This window comes from Lycium barbarum, chromosome 6 (assembly GCF_019175385.1).
Source record: "Lycium barbarum isolate Lr01 chromosome 6, ASM1917538v2, whole genome shotgun sequence".
NCBI lineage: Eukaryota > Viridiplantae > Streptophyta > Magnoliopsida > Solanales > Solanaceae > Lycium > Lycium barbarum.
The window spans coordinates 29750007-29773994 of NC_083342.1; positions in this window are offsets into that span (position 1 = coordinate 29750007).

Consider the following 23988-nt stretch of genomic DNA (forward strand, 5'->3'; position numbering starts at 1 on the left):
TTAGTAAATGAATATGAAAACATTGATATTGGATTGGAAGTGCGAAGTTAGATTAGAAGTTGTCGCACTATATAGAAAGGAATACTATTCATGCTAGAATGCGTTTTAATTCGATTGTTGATGTTGTTGGTGTTGTTGTGGTTGTTGTTATTGACATTTTGGCCGAGTTAAATTCTCGGGGATGCTGTATGTATAGGGGAGATGCTGCCCAAATTTCTGTAGACAAGTATGAGTTAAGATTGAATTCCTAAAGGCTTGTAATTGATATTTGGTAATTGTGACCAAATGTAGATTTTGGAGGAAACGGGAATTGAGTTTGGACAAGCGTAAAGAGCAACTAAGGTATGTAAAGCTTTACCTTTCCTTCTCTTGGCATGTCTTAGACATAATAGGTTTGGATACGAGCCTCGGGGACGACTCTATTCCTAGAAATCCAAGTTTGAAATTAACCCATTTTCATTTAATAGAATTGAATCATATGTTCCATGCTTTGTTCAAAGAATAATGTAAGCGTCTATAAATTATCTAAGAGGATATGGGATTGCCCTAACACCTTCATAGATGACTCCATAAGCTTAATGTACATAATTTGAGCCCACCACCTCAATTGACCCGAGGTGGGCCCACTATTCCCGATTCCTCTCCTATTGTGTATTGACTTATTTTCGAGCGATCTCAAAGGGAACGTTTTAACTACTCTTCTAACTACTAAATGACGATTGTTGTAAATATTCCGTTGAGTCTTATAAACTATTTTGGAACATGGAAACGATCCCAGAAAGATTATTTTTATGTATCCTATTGTGATATCCGAAATACACGCACTATGATTATCGTGCGATTTCATTATTAAGATTTGTTGTCGAGATATTCCATCGAGTCTTTGTAAATGTATTATGTTTTATATTGCATTTAGTTACTCACTACTCCACACGTGGATGCCTCAATGATTTCTTCACTAAGCCCCGGCCAGGATATGTTATGAAGCGTATTCCACTGCATTGTTCGACGTGCCTCGATGTGAGGGGGCAGGTATACATGTACATGGGTTGTGGAGTATGCTGTGCCATGTACGCCTATTCTGATATGATATGATATGATATGTTACAGAGTTATTCCCTACTCTGGTGTATGATGTGTTGTGGCGCCAGTGTCGGGGTGGCGACCACGTTCTGTTCACCGAGTCCCTTGACGGGGGTCGGATATGGCATATGTTTTTGCATACACTATTTATGTTTTATAAATATGCATTTGATATTCTGGACATTACACTTATTTTCTGTACGTTCTGTTCCAATTATGATTTTATTACTGTGCTCCAGGCTTTACATATTCCGTACTGACCCCCTTTCTCTGGGGGCTGCATTTCATGCCGCGCAGGTACAGACGACCGGTTTGCTGATCCGTCCGCTTAGGATTTCACTCTGCTGTCTTGGAGGGCTCTCTTGTCCGGAGCCTACATTTTGGTATAGAATTTTCTACTGTACATATATGTTATTCAGGGGTATGACGGGGCCCTGTCCCCTCTTATGTTTCTGTTGCTATTCGTAGAGGTCTGTAGACATACATGTGGGTTGTGTATATGTCTTCGGTTGATATGTTCTGCGATAGCCTTATCGGCTTCCCCGCGTTATATCTGTTTATCTGTGGTAATTAGTAACGCTATTCGCCATCTATATCTGTATATTCTGTTTATATGCTGGTTTGGGTTACTGGGTACGTACGGGTGTCCAGCACGGACACTAGTCACGGCCTACAGGGTTGGGTCGTGACATGTTTCCCCGCCCTCTACACACTCATGACTCACCATCTGTGAGAAAGAGTGAAACAAGAAACTCAATATTTGATAAAGTCAAGAACGCACGATAAGAATGAAAGAAGCGAAATTACCTAAATTGCATTCACACCCCGTACTTTTTTACGTTAAGCATCTTTGTGAGTTGGTGGGTATAGATTTCGAGAGCGGAATTATCTTTGAGGTTTTATAAGATTAGATGTGTTCATCATTAGTATAGGAAAGTTTAAGTTCATGCTGGCATGTGTTAGAAGGATTAGAGGTGGAACGAATCGAAGAGAACACGTTTCGTTGGAGTTTAAGTTTGGGAAGGAAAATACGGACCATATATCAAACTACGGACCGTACTTTGAAATACGGTCTATACTTCCCTTGGCAGAGAGGTAAAATATTGTGTTGGGAAATACTGTCCATAAATACGGACCGCATATATGTACACGGCCAGTATTTTCTGGACGTATTTCTATGTCGGTTCCAGCTCTTTTTGTTAAATATTTCGTGTACACCTCATTTTATCTCATTTCCTTCCTCTCCCCTGACCTCTAACCTTCTAGAAAACTCTCTCTAACATACCTAATCAACCCCTAACTAAAATCAAGGATCAAAAGAGAAGATCAACTACTAAAGGTTTCCAAAGTATAGATTGAAGCTTGTTTCTCCTTCTTGTAGAAACTTTGGAGAATAATCAAAGGTGAAATAATCTTGGAATTGAAGTGTTCTTAAGCTCTTAAGGGAAGATTTCATCTTATTTCCATGTTTACGAGTTTATATTATGGTTATGAAGGGAAAGAAGTTGTAGGGAACGTTCAACTATGAACTTGAGATTTTGTTGAGACGTAATCTAACTTGAGTCATGTTGTTAATATGTTCTTGAGCTAGAATCTTGTTGTAATGATAGTAATTGGTGTTGAGATTGTATTCAGGAGGTTATACTTGGTATAATTGGAAGAAGAAAGGGTATAAGTGTCGTACACAAGCGTATATTGGGCTGTTTTGATGAGAATCTTAGGTTGAGTAGTGATGTGAATTAAAGAGACTTATATGAGGTTGTTGTTGTGTTGTTGGTTGTCAGGGTGTGTTGTAGTGACAAAGGCGATTGGAGTATTGGTCGGACAGATTCTTTGTGGGTTTGTGTTGACGACTTGAGCTACGTTAAGGCTGACTTTCTTTCTTTTGGCATGATCCTCAAGAACGAAACGTAAACGTAACGCTACCCATAATGATTCCATTCTTAGCAGCTAGAGATGTCCTATGTTGATTCATGTTCCAATGATATTGTTCATAGTAAGTCCTTCTTAAGATTTAGTATGCTTCATAGAGTCACATGATGATGAATATGCTATTTCATAATGATGATCGGAGGTGTAACGACCTTACGTCACTCTGACAGATTCAAGATGCACTCTTATCATATTCATACATTGCAATATATATATATATATATATATATACACACATACTATGACCCCATAGGCGTTAAATACGCGTAAACTTATATTATATCTATATGGGGTATGAGGAAGGTGACAACGTTATATACACATTACCACCTGATCAACTGGTCATATGACGATGAGTATGCCCACAGAGGCCAATATGATGATGATTATGCCCACAGAGGCCGATATGATACGAAGGGATGACCACAAAGGCTTGACAGCGTTATATACGCATATATATGTATGATTAGGCGTTATATATGTATACATACAGTACTTATGCATGTCATTGGCCCTCAGAGGTAGTTCAGATTTACAGGTTGCATTCCTTTTATCCTACATACTTTCATGTTTTCTTTATGTTATCTTCATTTCCAACATACTCAGTACTTTGTTCGTATTGACTCACCTTTCGATTGGGGGATGCTGCATTCCATGCCCGCAGGTTTAGGTAGACAGGTTGACAATCCGCCTCCGTAGGTTGTTATTTAGCTGATATTGGAGCACTCTCCTTGTCTCGAAGTTGATGTTGTGTTTTGGTACGTTATATTTTTGTTGTATATACTAGTATAGCGGGGCCCTGTCTCGACCTTGTTGTGTCATGTACAGTATTAGAGGCTTATAGATAGTTGTCGTACAGTTAGACATTGTATGGCCCCTTCGGCCTATATTTTGTTGTACAGTTGTCTATAATGGCCTTTTTGGCTTGAAAAGTTTCGTGCAGCATAGTTATATACGCATGTTCTTTGGGCTCGTTCCTTTTTAGTATGTTTCTCATATGATCTAGCGGGTTGCCATCTGGCGACCCTAGTAGTCCACCCTTGTTTATAATTACGATATGACAGAATCATTAGTGGTGCTCGGTAGGTAGTGTCCGTCATGGCCCTCTAGTTTGGGTCATGACAAACTTGGTATCAGAACAGTTCTTTCCTAGGGTTGTCCACAAGTCGTGCCTAGCAGAATCTTTTTTAGGGTATGTTATGCACCACATGTATAAAAAGGAGGCTGCAAGGCATTTAGGAATGTTGTCCATTTTTCTCATCTTAGATCGTGCGTTAGAGTCATATTATCAGGATGCCTTTTCTAATAACGTGTTCAGATTTCAACGATGCCTGTGATGAGGAGAGATTCAGCTAGCCAGATAGGCAAGGTTGTGACAGGTGAGGGTACCAATAAGATGCCACCGTTAGATATGGGCTAGGGTGAGTACCAAAGTGAGGCCCCATCTCGATTTTCTCAGAACCCTTCCGTACCAGAGGGGTTGTAGCTACGGCATCCCCAGTTCCTTAATATGATACAGCCGGCCAGGAAATACGGGATGCTATTCAGTTATTGACTCAGTTAGTGGCCCCTCAGGCCCAGCGTCAGGGCATAGGTACCGGTTATGCTAACAGGGCTATTAGTTGTAGGGTTTGAGATTTCATCAATTTGGACCCTCCAGTATTTACAGGATCAAAGCTAGATAAGGACCCGCAAAATTTTATTGATCAGATGCAGAGGACATCGAGGGTAATGCCTACTTCTGACACTGAGTCATTAGAGTTTTCTTCTACCGATTGCGGAGTGTTGTCGTTCAGTGGTATGAGACTTGAGAGTTGTCCAGGAGGACTTATCCACTTCTAGCAGTATGGCAGGCGTTCACACAGCTTTTCTTCGACACTATTTGCCAGCAGAGAACCAACGGGCTCGAGTTGATAGATTTTTGAATCTACACCATGGGACTACTAGTGTTCGGGAGTATAGTCTTCGGTTTAAATCACTAGCCAGGTATGTTACCACGATAGTAACTAGGATGGAGGATCGGGTACACTGGTTTGTGATTGGACTTGAGCCGCATTTGATTAATGATAGCATGACGGCCTCACTTTAGGAGGGTATGGATATTTCTCACATTTAAGCATATGCTTAAGGCTTAGAGGAGCGGAACCAGCAGCAGCGAGCTGATCGAGAGCGTGATAAGGGCCAGAGTAAGTTGGCTAGTACCATGGTGGTCATAGGTAGCAGTTTTTTGGGCATCCAGTCGATTCAGTAGCTAGTGCCTCTTCACAGTTTCCAGGGCCGAGGTTTAATTGACCCACTTATTTTTAGTCAGGCTAGGGTTCCAGGGTTTTCGGTTCCCAGTTTGGGGGTGATTACGGCCAGATGAGGCCATCTATACCCCGATGCACTCAGTGTGGCAAGTTGCAAGGTGGACAGTACCGTTTGGTTTTAGATGTGTGTTATACTTGCGGTCATCTAGGCAACATTATGCAAGGTTTTCCTTCGAGAGGTGGTGGAGGTGTAGTTCAATCGACAAGAAATGTAGCTAGTTCTTCATCATCGGTACACCCTTCTAGGCAGGGTTCTCAGACATCAGCCGGTCGTGGTAGAGGCAGAGGTGTAGCATCAAGCTCGAGCAGTCCTCAGAATGACGTCTATGCATTGGTTGGTCGACAGGATCTAGAGTCCTCACCTGACGTTGTTACATGTATATTATCAGTCTCCTCCCATGATGTGTATGCATTGATAGATCCAGGCACTACTTTATCATACGTCACTCTTATTATTGCTGGTAAGCTTGGGATAGAATCTCAGAAGATTAGGCCTTTTGAGGTGTCTACCCCTGTTGGAGACCCATTGATAACTAGACGAGTATTTAGGAATTGTGAAGTCATAGTCTGTAACCGCCATACCGTAGCATATTTGATTGAATTAGCTATGGTAGACAGTGATGTTATTATAGGCATGGACTAGTTGGCTTCTTGTTATGCCAATGTTGATTGAAGAACAAAGATGGTTCACTTCTAGTTTCTAAGAGAGTCGGTTCTGGAATGGAATTGTAATACAGCTTCGCTGAGAGGTAGGTTTATTTCCTATCTCAAGGCAATGAAGATGATTGGAAAGGTTTGTATTTACCACATCATTCGAGTCCAGAATGCAGAAGAAAAACCACTGACCCTTCAGTCTGTTCCAATGGTTAATGAATTCCCAGATATATTTCGTGACGAACTCCCAGGCATTCCTCCACAGTGGGAGATTAGTTTTGCTATTGATGTGCTACCAGATACTCAGCCTATATTTATTTTTTCTTATAAGATAGCCCCTGCCAAGTTGATGTAATAGAAAGCGCAACTGAAAGATTTGCTCGAGAAGGGCTTTATTAGGCCTAGTACGTCACCGTGGGGAGAACAGGTGTTATTTCTAGGAAAGAAAGATGGCTTGTTACCGATGTGTATAGATTACAGATAGCTGAATAAAGTGACGATAAAGAAAAAGTATCTGCTCTCGAGAATTGATGATTTATTTGACCAGTTACAGGGTGCCAAATTCAAGGTGCTCCACAAACTAAAGATGTTATTCAGGCTACTTTACACTACCAAATAGCTTGGTGAGTTCAGAATCATGCTATGGATCTCTCTCTTCGAGGTGGAGAAAATGTTTTGCTCTTAAAAGTAGATGCCACCGACGGAACTACCATGTGCACCCAAATCCCAAAACAGCTCTCTAGGGAAGAACTTATCAAAGTCCTTCCAGATATATGGGTCACGAATTATGAAAAGCTGAGAGAACCTGTTGAACCTCTCCAATCCTCTGAACCCACGTTTTCCAAAAAACCCGATAAAACAGTTGCCATAAGCTTTTACCACTCTCACCTTAAAAAACTCAACAAAACAACCATTTCTTTCCAGATGTACCAACCCACTTATAACCAAGCACACCAAGATAAACATTCACTTACCATCTCCCAAGTATCATGAGTGAACATGATTGGATAAAGTAGTTCGATAATGAAGGTCATGATGTATGGTGGTTCAAATGTCCTTTCACAGGACACTGCCCATAGGATATCCAATGTGACTGTCAAGAATGTCTTGACGATGAAATTGAATGGGATGAACATCATGCAAGAAGAGCCAAATCAAATAACAAAGGGAGAAACTCTGAAAGAGAGTTCCGAACAAGGTATGAAAAAGGAGATTCATCTATCAGTTCACTGAGCCATCCAGGAAAATATGAATTCCTTGTTTCGTACAAACCCCAAAACTGGCCACCTCTCCCTAACCAAAATTTATATCACAAACCTTCATAACCAAATATCCCAAAGCTAGAAATACTCATGATGAATCCATCAAGCTCCAGTCACACCCCTGAATTTCCTTCACAACAACCTTTTGAAAAATATTGTGCAAGCCATGCCCCAAAAATTCCAAGGCAAAATGTTGTGCTGCCCACTGGAGAAAAGCCACCGACAAGTGAAGTAGAAGCAACAATCAATTAGCAATCTGAAAATGCTATTTGCCAAAACCAAGTGTTAACTAATATTAGCACTTCCATAAAAAATGTTTCTCACACAATATGTTTCTCACTGAACCCGAACTGGAAAACTTGATGATCTCGGCCCACAATATTCCCAACCTCTATATGGCCCAACCCACAAATGATATAGAGGAGGATGATACCCTAGGATCCAGTGACCAATACTCATATGATACTGATCCTAAAGAAGAAAACGTTGAGACAAGCGAAGATTCCTCAGTTGACTTTTCCGAAGAAGATAACCCACCAATATTCATAAATCAACCCCGAGAACCAGAAATCTCTGAAGTAGATTATGATCGTGACGAGATGACAAATGAGCCAATTCCAGAAAGAAGGCCAGAACCAACAACCGCAAAATTCGTTAGGACTGGATTCCATACTTTCAGTCTGGATGATATCAAAGTATCAAAATGGCCCCAAAGGATCCAGGATTTCTTCACTTGGATGGTGACAAAGAATCTTATCGAACGGGAAAAGTACATGATCCTGTCAGAATTCCCTTCAAGGTTCTCCGAAATTCTCAGAGACTGGTGGAATTCACTTGGGACACAGGACAAAAATATGTTTCTGACATCCCAAGACTTTACTTTCCACATCAAAATACTCCAAGAAGTATTTTTTGGAGATATCAGCCAACGACAAGAAAAACTAAGGAGACAGTTCTTCGAAATGAAATGCGTAGCATTTGACAGAGATGTCATCGATATCTATTTTCAGAAGATGGCTAAAATGTTCTTTGAGTTAGGCGGAGAAGCGAGTCTCAAGCAAGCCTTTGCTTCATCACTTCCAAAGATGTTAGCAAGCCGGGCCATGACGATCATTAAGGAAAAGTTCCAATCAATAACGATCCCACCGGTCGGCTACATCAGGCAAGCAATATTTCTAGCGTTAGATGATAACTGCACAAAGAGATCTATTTTGAAGCAGATCATAATAACAATCCAGCCCTTGAGAAAGCTGGCGGGAAGCCTTACCTAATTATTGGGTCAAGCTGTTCGTGCAATGCCCCCAGATGAAAAGGAAGATTCAAGCGATTCAAATGGCCAAGGCCTTCAGGAGAAAGATCGTAGTTCAGTAGGTGCATAAAATATTTTAGGAGAAGGAGCCCAGGAAAGTCTCGAAAAAATGACATATGCTTCATCTGCAACAAGATTGGGCATTATGCAAAAAATTGTCCCCAATCCAGAAGGTCGATCAAGCTTCTTACTAAAATAGAGGACTACACTGGTATCCATCTAGGTGAAGATGACGATCTTGAATCTATTCTCTCATTAGAGGACGAACCTACAGAGAAGACCCTCTTTTCCATGGATGTGTACGAAGAATATGGCGATAAATATTACCAGATTTCAAAACCAGAGGGAAAGGCTCAAGAAGAAATCAAGAGCATCGTGGTGATCCCGCGGGTCCAGCTTAAAGTTTATCCATCCAAATGGGATAAAACAATCCAGGTTATTGCTTTCACGGACACTGGAGCGGCATGTTCACTGATGAACCCAACCGTCCTTCCTGAGGATCAATGGATTCCACATTTCAAAGATTTCAACGCCGCTAGGACTAGAGTCCTAACCACCACAGTCATCACAAAGCATCCAATCACGGTTGAATTCTTCCCACGGTTGAAGTTTCGAACAAAGTTGATTGGATTAGATGTCCCAGGAAGAGATCTCATTGTCAGATTTTACATCTTCAGGAACCTTAAAGATCAGCTCCAAATCAAAGCCCATAGAATAACGTTCAAGAAACAATTCAAGACATATACAGATGTTTTACGATTATTCTAAATAACTGATGCTGAACAGATCAAAGAGATAAAAAAGCAGTTGGTGGAGCATTCATGTGCGGATTCTCACAAGGATTTTACGGGAAAATGCAAAAAGCCTCTATGGCTAAATGAGGAGTTTTTCATTAAACTCCTCTGCAAGAAAAATTAAAGCATTAATCCAACGAAGGAAAGTCACTCTGGCATGAATCTAGATCATCTTCTGCTTGCCAAAAGGGAATGCGAAGAGCTCTTGGAGTTTGGACTTATCGAGCCCTCTAATTCGCAATGGGCATGCGAGGAGTTCTATGTCAATAAACGGGCAGAACAAACGAGAGGTAAACTAAGATTAGTCATAAACTATCAACCTCTTAACTATTTCCTCCAAGATGATAAATTCCCTATCCCAAATAAACTCACCCTTTTTTCACACTTAGCCAAAGCTAAATACTTTTCCAATTTTGACCTTAAATCGAGGTTTTGGCAATTGGGAATACGCCCAGAAGATAGACCAAAAACAGGGTTTTGTATACCCGATCATCACTTTCAATGGAAGGTCATGCCCTTTGGGTTGAAAACGGCACCCTCATTGTTCCAAAAAGCCATGATAAAAATATTTCAACCCATCCTCCATACATCACTAGTCTACATTGATGACATTATACTCTTTAGTGATACTATGGAAGAACACCTCACTTTGCTGCAACAATTCCATGACCTAGTGGAGGAAAATGAAATCATGCTCTCACAGAAAAAGATGATTCTTACTAGGAAGGAAATTGATTTCCTAGGGATGCATTTTGTTCATGGAGCATACTACCCAGGGCCACATATTTGTCAAGAACTGCTCAAATTCCCAGACACCAATTTTACGACGAAGCAGCTCCAACAGTTTTTAGGTGTAATTAATTATGTTAGAGATTTATCCCTAATGTCTCTACATACATTGCTCCACTTACAAAAATGCTCAAGAAGAATGCCCCATGTTGGGGAAAGGAACAGGATAAAGCAGTTTAGAGGATAAAAGAAATCTCAAAAGAAGTCAAAGCCCTCCATATTCCGTCAGACGGAAAAACGATATTGCAGACGGATGCCAGCAACGAATATTGAAGTGCGGTACTTTTTGAAGAAAAAGATGGCCAACGGAAAATATGCGGATATGCCAGTGGAAAGTTCAAAGATACTGAACAACACTATCATTCCACATTCAAAGAAATTCTTGCCGTAAATAATGGGATTAAGAAGTTTAATTTCTTTTTAATACACACAGAGTTTCTTATCGAGATGGATATGAAGGCTTTCCTGAAGATGACCCAGATAAATCCAAAGATTATCCCAAATCCGCAGATTCTCAGATGGGCACAATGGTTCTCCCCTTACAAATTCCAAGTAAAGCACCTCAAAGGGAAGGTTAATATTCTAGCGGATTTCCTATCCAGGCCAGATGAGTTTTCAAAGAGATTTCAAGACAAGTTGCAGAAAAGGCTAACTAGGAAAATTTTCATGCTTTCTAGCTCACTAGGAGCTAGTTCATCCAGAATAGCAGATCATTCGCCGGAATTCTTCAGCAAGTTTATGGACCCGTTTGATCTATCCATCCTTACAGAAAGAAGGACTTTCTATGAGCTTCTAGTTTTCATAAAATATGGAGGATCCATCCTTAGGCCATTCGGAATCAATCCAGAATACCCATTCTGTCACATATTCATAGCAATTTACAATGATTTTCCACATGAGCTATTGTGGTTTTTCTGGTACTTATGTCACCAGTATTATATTTTCATGGAATTCAAGTGCGATATGTTTCGAAGTTTTGAGAGGACTGAACCTGCTCTAAAAAAGTTTATACAATGGTTCAAACCACGAAGATATTGGGTTCAATGTTTCAGAGACTCCATCCAACAGGAAATGCTACTAGACAAGGTCGCGAAAATGAATTCAAGCAAGAACATGGACCAGAATGGTGGATCGAGGAAGGATACACAACTCCGCCATCGATTCCATCAAGCACCGCTCCGTCGGATAAGGCTTAATGACGTGCTTACAAGAAAGGCAAAAGCGGACCCCACGGTCACATGCTTGCACATGGTTGTCATGCTTCGGATAATGTTCCCCTCGTTTTATTAGGCTTGTTTTAGTAGGCTTGTTTTATTAGGTGTGTTTTATTAGGCTGTCTTATTAGGCTCGTTTTATTAGGCTTGTTTTATTAGGCTGTCTTATTAGGCTCGTTTTATTAGGCTTGTTTTATTAGGCCCTTCACATGTCTAGTGGGGCCCTTGTGCCATGTAAGATAAGTCTTGTGGAAGCCTCCAACTCCTATAAATAGGAGGCTATGTGATAGTTAGAAGGCATCAAACAATGTCCCTGTAAATTGTTCGATTTCAATAAAATATTTGCTTTATAAATTTCTCTTGTTCTTATCTTTGAAAGGCATGGAAAGCCTGATCCTAAGTTAGTATAGGGTTAGGAAATATTGAACAAGTTAAGCTTGCTACAAGTACAATAGTTTTCTGAAGCTTTGACAGTATGTTTGTATTAGTGTGAAAGTTTTTCTGAGTTGAGTAGCTTGGCTAGGAAGCCAGCCCATAATGTAGGAAAACATTCATATCTATGATCTTTCAAACTATCCGACTAACTTGACAAGCCATCCTTCGGGTTGTTGAAGTCAGGTTTGTGGCTAGCCGTCCTTCGAGATGTTGAAGCCCAGCCTACTATGTAAGAAAACTATTGTCCTTGCAGTCTGACCGTCTTGCTTGCTATTTCCCCGCCCTCTACACACTCATGACTTACCATCTGTGAGAAAGAGACAAACAAGAAACTCAATAGTTGGTAAAGTCAAGAACGCATGATAAGAAAGAAAGAAGCGAAATTACCTAAATGGCATTATTACACCCTGTACTTTTTTACGTTAAGCAACTTTGTGAGTTGGTGGTTACAGATTTCGAGACAGGAATTATCTTTGAGGTTTTATAAGATTAAATGTGTTCATCACTAGTATAGGAAGGTTTAAGTTCATGCTGGCATGTGATGGAAGGATTAGAGGTGGAACGAATCGAAGAGAACACGTTTCGTTGGAGTTTAAGTTTGGGAAGGAAAATACGGACCATATATCAAACTACGAACCGTACTTTGAAATACGGTCTACACTTCCCTTGGCAGAGGGATAAAATATTGTGTTGGGAAATACGGTCCATATATACGGACCGCAGATATATATACGGGCAGTATTTTCTGGATGTATTTTTATGTCGGTTCCAGCTCTTTTTGTTAAATATTTCGTATACAACTCATTTTATCTAATTTCCTTCCTCTCCACTGACCTCTAATGTTATATCCCGTATTTTGTACCTTCGGATATTTCAAGGTAGTCGTGGTAAGTTAAGGACAAGACTATGCTCCAATGTTATTTTAATATACAAGTTGTTTATTAGTATGGAAATATTGAGAAAGGCTAAGGGGAAAAAGGGAAATTCGCAAAGTGGTTCATGGTAATATTGAGGAAGGCTAGGAGCAAAAAGGGAATTTCACAAAAAAATTCAAGAAGGTTCATGAAGAACCCCTTGGCCGTGTGGTGTGTCGGTGTAGCCCCCACTCCAAGTCTTGGCCAATTGACTCAAGCCAAGGGTGGGGGCATGTGGCCACCCTTGTGTGGACTATACATATATATATATATATATATATATATGGAAGCTTACAAGGCAAGACAAAAATATTTCATCTTCCAACTTAGGAAACATGAAGAAAAAAAAAAATGAAGGGTGTTCGGCCATGGCTTGGCCGAACCTAGTCCATGGAATTGATCAAGAAAAATTATTTTCTTCTAGTATTCCAACCAATTGGAACGTCCTCTTTAACATGGAGTGGTTGTTGGAGCAATAAAACCATTCATTTGTGCAAGTTCACAACCCTAGCCGAGCCAAGAAGTTGAGTGAAAAAGGTATGTATTCAATCTTCTTTTACTTGTGTTAGGAATTATTTATGCATGTTGTAGTATGTGGAAATGGATGGAATTCATGAAAAATGTGTGTCTTGGTTGTGGCCGAATAAAGGTGGTGTTGTGTAGATGTGATGAATTGATTTTATTTAGTATTTTGATTGTTGTAGTTGTGAATTCCATAATAAAAATGAAGGTTTGATGGCTTAAAAGGAAGTTTTAATTGTTGTGGGATTGTTGAAGAAGTTAATTTGACATTAGTATGGTTTCTCATAATTATGAGAATGAAGTTGTTAATGTATAGAGTATTGGTGTAGTTTATGAATTTGGAAGGAAAGGAAATGTGTTGTTATTGTTCTTGTTGAATTTGGAAGGTTTCGGGTGAAGTGGTATGTTTGTTGGGTTGTTTGAACATTATGTGAATTGTTTGAGAGTTCTTGAACCATGTTAGAATGATTTCGGATTAACACTTGAATGTGAGATCATTGGTGTTAGCTTGACTATATGTGATTAAATTGAATATAAAAGAAATGCCGTTGAATTATGTGACAAGGGTTGTTAATGTTAGAATATATTTTGGATATATTGTTGAAGTTGTTAGTATGATTGTTGGTATTGTTGTCGATAAATTGGCCGAGTTGAATTCTCGGATTGTTATTGATGATTTGGCCGAGTTGGATTCTCGGGGATGGTTGTATTTACAGGGGAAATGCTGCCGAAATGTCGAAAGATTATAAATGAATTTATTTGAAAGACTAAGACAAGTATGTGACGATGTGTTTGATGATTGTGTAAATCTTCTTGAATGTAGATTAGCGATAGCGATCTTGGACAATTAAGCGTAGCTAATAGGACGTGGAGCAGGTATGTAAGGCTTACCCTTTCTTTCTTTTGGCATGATCCTTGTGAAACAAACAGACAAAGTATATGTATGATTTCAAAGAAACTCTTATTCTTAGAGCCACTAGGATGGATAACGTTCTTGACTTCCGAAAATTGTTTTGCAATGTCTTGATACGTGTGTATGGTTCCAAAAGTTTTATTTTGATTTGGTCCATAGTGATATTCAAAAGGTACTTGGTATGACTATTGCTATGATTTTCCAAAAATAGCTTCGGAAACATTCAAAGAGGTTTCTGTAGTAAAATGTCCCTTACTTTCGTCTACTAACTCGGATTGCCTCGAAACGTGTTTATGATCTTTCACGTGTCGTTTGTATACTTGCCCATCGAGTCTTAAAATTGTTTTATGTGTATATAGTTTCTCCCTAATCTGCTCGTGCATGTCTCAATATGTCCTTCACTGCGTCCCGGGCCAGGGCATGTTCTCGTGCGCACTCCACTGCATTGTTCACCGCGTCCCTCATTAGAGGGCCGGGGCATGTTATACCGCGTCCCTCATTAGAGGGCCGGGGCACGTTATATATGTGATTATATGATGATATGGGGGTGCCAGCCAGGATGGCATATGATGATCCTATTTACCGCGTCCCTCACTAGAGGGCTGGGGCACGTTACATGCATATATGATACATGATATTGACATACATGATTTTATTCACCGCGTCCCTCACTAGACGGCCGGGGCATATTATATGTATATATGATTTATGATGACGACATACATGATTTTCATTTCAAAAGGGCAAGCGCTTTGATGTTTTTAAAAAGTCATACTTGATTCTAGTAAATCTCTGTTTCAGTTATGATCCTCTTTTCTGCATTCCATGCCTTACATGATCAGTACATGTTCCGTACTGACCCCCTTTCTTCGGGGGCTGCGTTTCATGCCGCGCAGGTACACCCAGCTGAGTAGAAGACTTTGCTAGAAGGTGTTCCAGCGGGATTGGCGAGGTCCAGTCCCTTTCGGAGTGATGCCGAGTTTGAGTATATATGTTATGATTTCTGATTGATGTTAGAGACTTTGCAGACAGAGTCGTGGGTATGGGATGTCAGTCTTGTAAGCGGCTCCACCAGCCGATGTGTCATTATGTATTATGATTACAGATTCTACTTAAAGTTGAGCACGATGAAAAGAATGTTTCTAAAAGCTTTACTATGTATTTCATTCTTATTTGATTTAAAAGTCCAAAAAGATTATATGTGTATTAAGGATCAGAGGGTTCGCTCGGCCCTAAGTAAGGGTCGGGTGCCCATCACACCCTAGCGAGATTAGGGTGTCATAAAGTGGTATCAGAGCAGGTCGTCCTACGGGTTGTCTGCAAAGTCGTGTCCAGCAGAGTCCTGTTTATGGGTGTGAAGCCGGCCACATTTATATACAGGAGGCTGCGGGGCATCTAGGGATTGTTGACCTTCTTTCTGTCTTAGATCATGCGATAGAGCCTAGTCATAGGAAATGATATTCCTTATATGAGACGTACATACGAAGGAAGAAGGTGAGTGGTGATATGGAAAGTCACAGGGGTAAGTATTGATATTTTGTTCTTTTACCTGAAATTGGAAGCTCTGGATGGCTGGAATGTGTTATATAGCCGTATGCTCTGTGAGGCATTGTTGATATTTGCTGCGTACAGATTTTGAATAGTAAGAATTGTAAAGGAGACCCGGTCAGAATTTTTCAAAATCAGGTCATTTAACTAGCTACACCTAACAGGAAGAAGCGTGGAAAGGAAATATCGTAAATAGACAATAAGTGGGATGTGATATTTTAGAGAAGCTACGGATTCGGGCATGGCGTGAAAAATGATTGTGAGAAAGACGATTAGCAGTCTGAAGGATTAAAATGGGTTGCATTCGAGGTTTAGCAGGAGCAAGGTCTATTGGGCGATTCAAGGAAAGTTGACCAAATGAGTTCTGTTGTAGATTATTATATAAGAGCGGCGAGTGGAAGCCCAAATAGGCTGATACCCGAAGTATTCATAAGTAACGACGACGAAGGTATATTCGTTACCATCGGGAATCTGGGAATCTAGGACGAAAGGTAGTTATACACGAAAGTGAAAGGTGAATATTGAGGATTGAAAAGGGTAAAATAGTAATTGTAAAGGGAAGGACGTGTTACGAAAATGTCTCGGAATCTGTAAGACTTCGACTTGCTCCAGGTCATGTAATGAAGGTCATGTGATGAGGCGGATGGGATCATATCAGCGCTAATGTACCGGATTTCATCGAAGTTTCAAGGTTAAGCGTGCTAGGGTGAGAGAGATTTTAGGATGGGTGACCCCCTGGGAAGTGCACTAAAAGTTCTGCAAAAGCAGACATAAAAGAAAACTGAGAAGCTAAAGTAGCCTAAGGGAAATCAGAGTATACGGGATGGTTAGAGACCATAAGAGGTCGCGTAGGACGAGACAGACTAGATTGGTGAAGAGGTAGAGAGTGCATCACAACTCTGGAATTAGGATAGGCTTGAATAGCATTTGGGAGTATTTTGTGGGCGAGATAGTAGTGATTATATATGTATATGTATGAATACGTACGATATCCCACATGTGAATGTATCGGTGGGCACATCTGTCCCAGCAACCGGTGCTACGGCATGGAAGGCGTCAATCGAGTAAGGGTACCGAAGTTCAAGTGACAGCCAAAAATAAATGGTATGAGTGTCACAAGGTAAGCTGATGTTATTTTTACTACAGGTTAAGACTGGAAAAGTCTTAATACAACGATATTTGGAAAAGAAGGAGAGAGTGTAGATGGGAGATAAAGAGATCAAAGTGTCGAAAAAAGGTGAAAGGTAAGAAACCTCAGTGAGTGAAGCCCTCAAGAGAAACTATCGGCAAAGCACGAGACTACTTGGGTAAAAGATTCAAAAGTAGGCACGTGAAAAGGATAAAGTGTGGTAATATGGAACAAAAGAGTAATGTGTAGGGTACGAGAACCGATTTAAATAAGTGGGGCTAAAAGAATGGTGACCACGACAAGGAACGTGAGGTAAGAGAAAGAATGCTTAGACCTTGCGACGATGTTAAGGTGAGAAGTATATTAAGGGATAAATGTATGGTAAAATTTACACGGTTGCCTCGGACATGGAGGAGCTTTCCAAAGGGATAATTTAAGAATAGAACGGATTTGCGCGTTTAAAGTAAATGGCAAAAGAAGAAAAGTGTTCGAGGAGGAAGGAATATAAGGAAGGTTAAGGATGAAAGTAGGAAAAGTATACTAATGGGTTGGTCGAAGGAAGAGGAGAGCATTTAGGCGTAGAGAAATTGCAAATCTCTAACCATGGGAGTAAGGAGGATACCTTAACGAGTTAGCGATAGGAACCCGGTTACATATCGAGGAAAGAACAAAGATGGTGGGTCGACACTGTTGATTGAGGAATTAATGGTATGGAACGAAATGCAAGGAATGTACATGAGAGACCGCTCGGTCATAGCATCATAAATATAGTTAAATGTTCGATGAGCGAGGATAGAGAGAGTGTAAACTTTAAGGATTTTGTGCTAAGAACGAAAGTAGCGGGACGCTCGAAAAATATGGACGCACAACTGCAACGCAAACGCGTAGTTAAGAGGAATTACGAGTAAGTGAACTAAATGAGTGAAAGGACTAATAGTGGATGGAAGGATATGGAAATATTGACAAGAATGATGATATAGGCGCAAAATGAAAGAAAAACTTATGGTAAGAAGTTTCGATATGTTATGCACAGAGTTGGAAAGAAAGATGAGGAGTAAGGTATAAACGAAGACTTTACAAAAGGACATAGTGAATCTCGACGTCCCTAGGAACTCGTGAGTCCAAGACACCGTTAGTCACAAAAGACAGAGGTACAGAAACACGAAAAATAAGGCATCGGAATTGGATACCCTTATAAGTATTCTAGTTAAAAACGAGAGAGTAAGTAGCAAGAAGACAGACAGGCCAGACTATACGATGACAGAACCCCCCGGCCTTAAGAAGAAAGTGAAAGGTGGTAGGTAATTATCATAGACGAGGGTACTCGAAGACTGTTGGCATATAAGGAGCCCCTTAAAAGGGGGGGGGGGGGGGGGGGGCAGAGAATATTATATTAGACTTAAAAGGAATTGCAACATTTTCAAGCTCCAGAGGGGGAAAATTTATTAGCTCGGGGCCAGAGTTCAAAACATATCGGCACATCACAAGGATACCTGAAAGAAGTACAAAAGAATTGACAATAAGTTTACCATGAGGCGGACATGAGGATAAAGGAGTAGCCTATAGCCACACTGGATCGTCAAGTGAAGATTGCGTACCGAAGAGGTGGCTTCCGTTAAGGTGTTGTGACGAAACAATAACAGAGAAAAGATGACCTGGGAAGGACAGGGATAATAAGTTGGCGCAGTGGATTAGAAAACCTGTGACACGGAATGCGGACTCATGTAAAGACCGAGGAGTTCGATTATAAGGAAAATAGGGTGAAAGATAAGGAATGAGCATAAATAAAAGGACAACTATAAGAGGGACCCTCCCAAAGTATTATAAAACCCCATAAGTCCAGTTGAACATTCGAGGACGAATGTTCTAAAGGGGGGCAGGATGTTATATCCCGTATTTTGTACCTTCGGATATTTCAAGGTAGTCATGGTAAGTTAAGGACAAGACTATTCTCCAAAGTTATTTTAATATACAAGTTGTTTATTAGTATGGAAATATTGAGAAAGGCTAAGGGTAAAAAGGGAAATTCGCAAAGTGGTTCATGGTAATACTGAGGAAGGCTAGGGGAAAAAAGGGAATTTCACAAAAAAATTCAAGAAGGTTCATGAAGAACCCCTTGGCCGTGTGGTGTGTGGGTGTGGCCCCCACTCCAAGTCTTGGCCAATTGACTCAAGCCAAGGGTGGGGGCATGTGGCCACCCTTGTGTGGACTATACATATATATATATATGTAAGCTTACAAGGCAAGACAAAAATATTTCATCTTCCAACTTAGGAAACATGAAGAAAAAAAAAATGAAGGGTGTTCGGCCATGGCTTAGCCGAACCTAGTCCATGGAATTGATCAAGAAAAATTATTTTCTTCTAGTATTCCAACCAATTGGAACGTCCTCTTTAACATGGAGTGGTTGTTGGAGCAATAAAATCATTCATTTGTGCACGTTCACAACCCTAGCCGAGCCAAGAAGTTGAGTGAAAAAGGTATGTATTCAATCTTCTTTTACTTGTGTTAGGAATGATTTATGCATGTTGTAGTATGTGGAAATGGATGGAATTCATGAAAAATGTGTGTCTTGGTTGTGGCCGAATAGAGGTGGTGTTGTGGAGATGTGACGAATTGATTTTATTTAGTATTTTGATTGTTGTAGTTGTGAATTCCATAATAAAAATGAAGGTTTGATGGCTTGAAAGGAAGTTGTAATTGTTGTGGGATTGTTGAAGAAGTTAATTTGACATTAGTATGGTTTCACATAATTATGAGAATGAAGTTGTTAATGTATAGATTATTGGTGTAGTTTATGAATTTGGAAGGAAAGGAAATGTGTTGTTATTGTTCTTGTTGAATTTGGAATGTTTCGGGTGAAGTGGTATGTTGGTTGGGTTGTTTGAACATTATGTGAATTGTTTGAAAGTTCTTGAACCATGTTAGAATGATTTCGGGAACACTTGAATGTGAGATCATTGGTGTTAACTTGACTATATGTGATTAAATTGAATATAAATGAAATGCCGTTGAATTGTGTGACAAGGGTTGTTAATGTTAGAATATATTTTGGATTGATTGTTGAAGTTGTTAGTATGATTGTTGGTATTGTTGTCGATAAATTGGCCGAGTTGAATTCTCGGATTGTTGTTGATGATTTGGCCGAGTTGGATTCTCGGGGATGGTTATATTTACAGGGGAAATGCTGCCGAAATTTTGACAGATTATAAATGAATTTATTTGAAAGACTAAGACAGGTATGTGACTATGTGTTGGATGATTGTGTAAATCTTCTTGAATTTAGATTAGCGATAGCGAGCTTGGACAATTAAGCGTAGCTAATAGGACGTGGAGCAGGTATGTAAGGCTTACCCTTTCTTTCTTTTGGCACGATCCTTGTGAAGCAAACAGACAAAGTATATGTATGATTTCAAAGAAACTCCTATTCTTAGAGCCACTAGGATGGATAACGTTCTTGACTTCCGAATATTGTTTTGCAATGTCTTGATACGTGTGTATGGTTCCAAAAGTTTTATTTTGATTTGGTCCATAGTGATATTCAAAAGGTACTTGGTATGAATATTGCTATGATTTTCCAAAAATAGCTTCGGAAATGTTCAAAGAGGTTTTTGTAGTAAAATGTCCCTAACTTTCGTATACTAACTCGGATTGCCTCGAAACGTGTTTATGATCTTTCACGTGTCGTTTGTGTACTTGCCCATAGAGTCTTAAAGTTGTTTTATGTGTATATAGTTTCTCACTACTCTGCTCGTGCATGTCTCAATATGTCCTTCACTGCGTCCCGGGCCAGGGCATGTTCTCGTGCGCACTCCACTGCATTGTTCACCGCGTCCCTCATTAGAGGGCCGGGGCATGTTATACCGCGTCCCTCATTAGAGGGCTGGGGCACGTTATATATGTGATGATATGATGATATGGGGGTGGCGGCCAGGATGGCATATGATGATCCTATTTACCGCGTCCCTCACTAGAGGGCTGGGGCACGTTACATGCATATATGATACATGATATTGACATACATGATTTTATTCACCGCGTCCCTCACTAGAGGGCTGGGACACGTTATATGTATATATGATTTATGATGACGACATACATGATATTCATTTCAAAACGGCAATTGCTTTGATGTTTTTAAAAAGTCATACTTGATTCTGGTAAATCTCTGTTTCAGTTATGATCCTCTTTTATGCATTCTGTTATATCCCGCATTTTTCGCATTCGGATAATTTAAGGTAATTGAGGGAGATTAAGAGCAAGATTATAATTTTGATCTTGTTTGGTGTACAAGTTGTTTATAAAAATTTTGAAGTGGGAGTATTAGGAAAGGTCAAGGGCATAAAAGAGAAACTCGCAATATGACTCGTGGAAATATGGAGGAAGACGAAGGGCAAATTTGGAAGTTGGAATTTTTTTTTTCCATAAACTACAAGGATTAGCCAAGGTAATTGGGCTTGAAAATTTAAGCCAAAACAAGAGGCCCAGCCGGCCATGCATATGGGTCAAGCCCATTTTGAATAAAAATTTGGTCAATAAAAAGATGACTAAGTCATCTTTATCACAATAAGCTCTAGAGTTTTCAAGAAGCTAAGAACAAGAGAAAGAAGAGAGAAAAGCTTAAGGCCATTCGGCCATAGAGAAAGTCCATGAGAAAAATTGATAAAAATTCTCCAAAAATAATTTCCTACTAAGTAAAGGGTCCCTAACAAGGTGGAGTAGTCATTGGAACAAGAAAACACAAGTTCTTGAAGTTACAACTTTGGCTAAGTTGGAGGATCAAAGAAGAAGGTAAGAATTCATCTCCTTTAGATGTTATGAATATTTATGCATGTTGTAGTGTGCAAAAATGGATGAAATTCATGAAGGAAAGGAATATAGAGGGTGGCCGTGTATGTATATATATATGTGTATAGGAAGTGTGTTTTAATTATCTTGTCTTATGTTGGTTGCTATTGTTATGAATGATATGTGAAAAATGGAAGTTGAATGAGTTTGGAGAGATTGTAGTGGTGTATACATGTTGGAGCCGTGAGTTGTGGTATGTATATGTGGCCGTGTATATTGGTGAGTTGTGAAAGAATAATGAGCAAGTTATATTTAATGTTTTAGTTGTTGTGTTGTAGATTTTATATTGCAAATAAAGGCTTGATAAGTTTGGTGAAGTATTGATAATTGGAAGATTATGTATATTGAAAGACAATGTTCTTGCATGGATAGCATGTAATGGTATTAGTATGATGTTGTTGGAATATATATTATAAGGTTGCTATTGTGTTCATTGAAGTCGGAAGGTTTAGAAGAAAGTAGTAAATTGACATCATGCATCTTGAATGGAATATGTGAATTGCTAGTGTGATTGTTGAATTATTTTAATAGTTTGGCCGGGTTTGAATTCTCGGATTGTGATTGATGAGAAATTTGGCTATGTTGAATGTTGAGGATGGTATATTTACAGAGGAAGTGCTGCCGAAATTTCGGTAGCTAAGTGTTTCCTTAAGATTCTAACTCTAAGCATCCTAATAAGAGTTTTGGTAAACTTGACCAATTTGCAGATTTTGACGAGATTGCAACGTGAATTCGGAATAGCAAAAGGAGTGGAAAGAGGTATGTAAGGCTTCACCCTTCCTTCTATGGCATGTCTTAGCTGTAATAAGTTGGGTACGAGCCTCGGGGACAACTCTGTTTCCCGGAATCCGCACCTAAAGTTTTCTCCTTTTTGTTCAATAGAATTGAACTAGAAAGTGTGCAAAATGATGGAAAGACCCCTTAAGCTCCTAGAACTTGCATAAATGGGAGCCGATTACCCTAGAACCCCCACAAGTAACGCCATGACATGTAACATATGCAAATAGTATACGCTACCTCATCCGGCCGAGGTGGGCCCGTTACTCTCGGATTTTCCTTACAGCCTTGTTGGACTTACTACAAGTTGAATCCAAGGGAATCCTTTGATCCCGATTTCGTTACCAAATGATAAGTACTATAAGTACTCCAACGAGGAGACTTCCAGGATGATAATGATAACAATGAAGTTAGACAAGAGGATATGCCTATGATAAGTACTACCGGAACGATTCTATGAATAAGATTTCTAAGCTAAGTATTCTATGGGAATATGAAAGTGATAAACTAATTCTTGAATCTTATTTATATCCCCTAGCTATGACTTTACTTTCTAAAAACTCCCAAGCCTATGAGCTGTCATCTGTGACGCCCATGATTTCATTCTACGTTTACTTTAATACTATTCTCCGTTGACCGTCTCACCTTAAATTATTCGTCCCTTCGAGGTGAGACAAAAGCGATCACGAGTATTCCATAATGTAATCGGAGGTCACCGACCTTACGTCACTCCGATGGCTACATGATTTTTCCTTGGGCTCCCTTGTGTGCTTATATGATATATATATATATATATATATATATATATATATATATATATATATATATATATATATATAAAACATGTATATGTATATAAGATATGTGTAAGTATATAAAATATGTATATGTATATAAGATATGTAAATGTATATAAGACATGTATATGTATACAAGCTATGTATATGAATACAAAAATAGGTATACGTATATAAGATGTGTATATGTGTACAAAGTACATATATGCAAGCTATGTATATGAACCTGGGCCGGGGGGAAGGGATACATGGGGGAATGGGAAGGGAAATATGTTTCATTGCCACCTGATCAGCTGCCTTATCATCCCGGACGCGGGGTGCCCGGACGCGGGATATATGGGTGAGCCGGTGTATATCGGCGCTATGTGGGTGAGCCGACATTGTTCGGCGCTATGATATGACCTACCATGTCATGACCAGACATGCTATGCTACGGTATGATATGCTATGATACGCTATGCTATGATAAGGTATGCTATGATAAGCTATTCTATGACCTGATATGCTATGACATGACATGCTATGACACGCTATGCTATGATATGATACGCTATGCTATGACACGATACGCTATGACATGCTATGCTATGATATGATGTACTATGATATGATACACTATGGCCTGACATACTATGACACGAAATACTATGACACGATATGCTACGACATGACAAGATAAGATATGATACGACAGGATACGATATGATAAGATCTGACATGATATAAGTTCTATTTTCTATGTCAACGAAAGAGAATGTT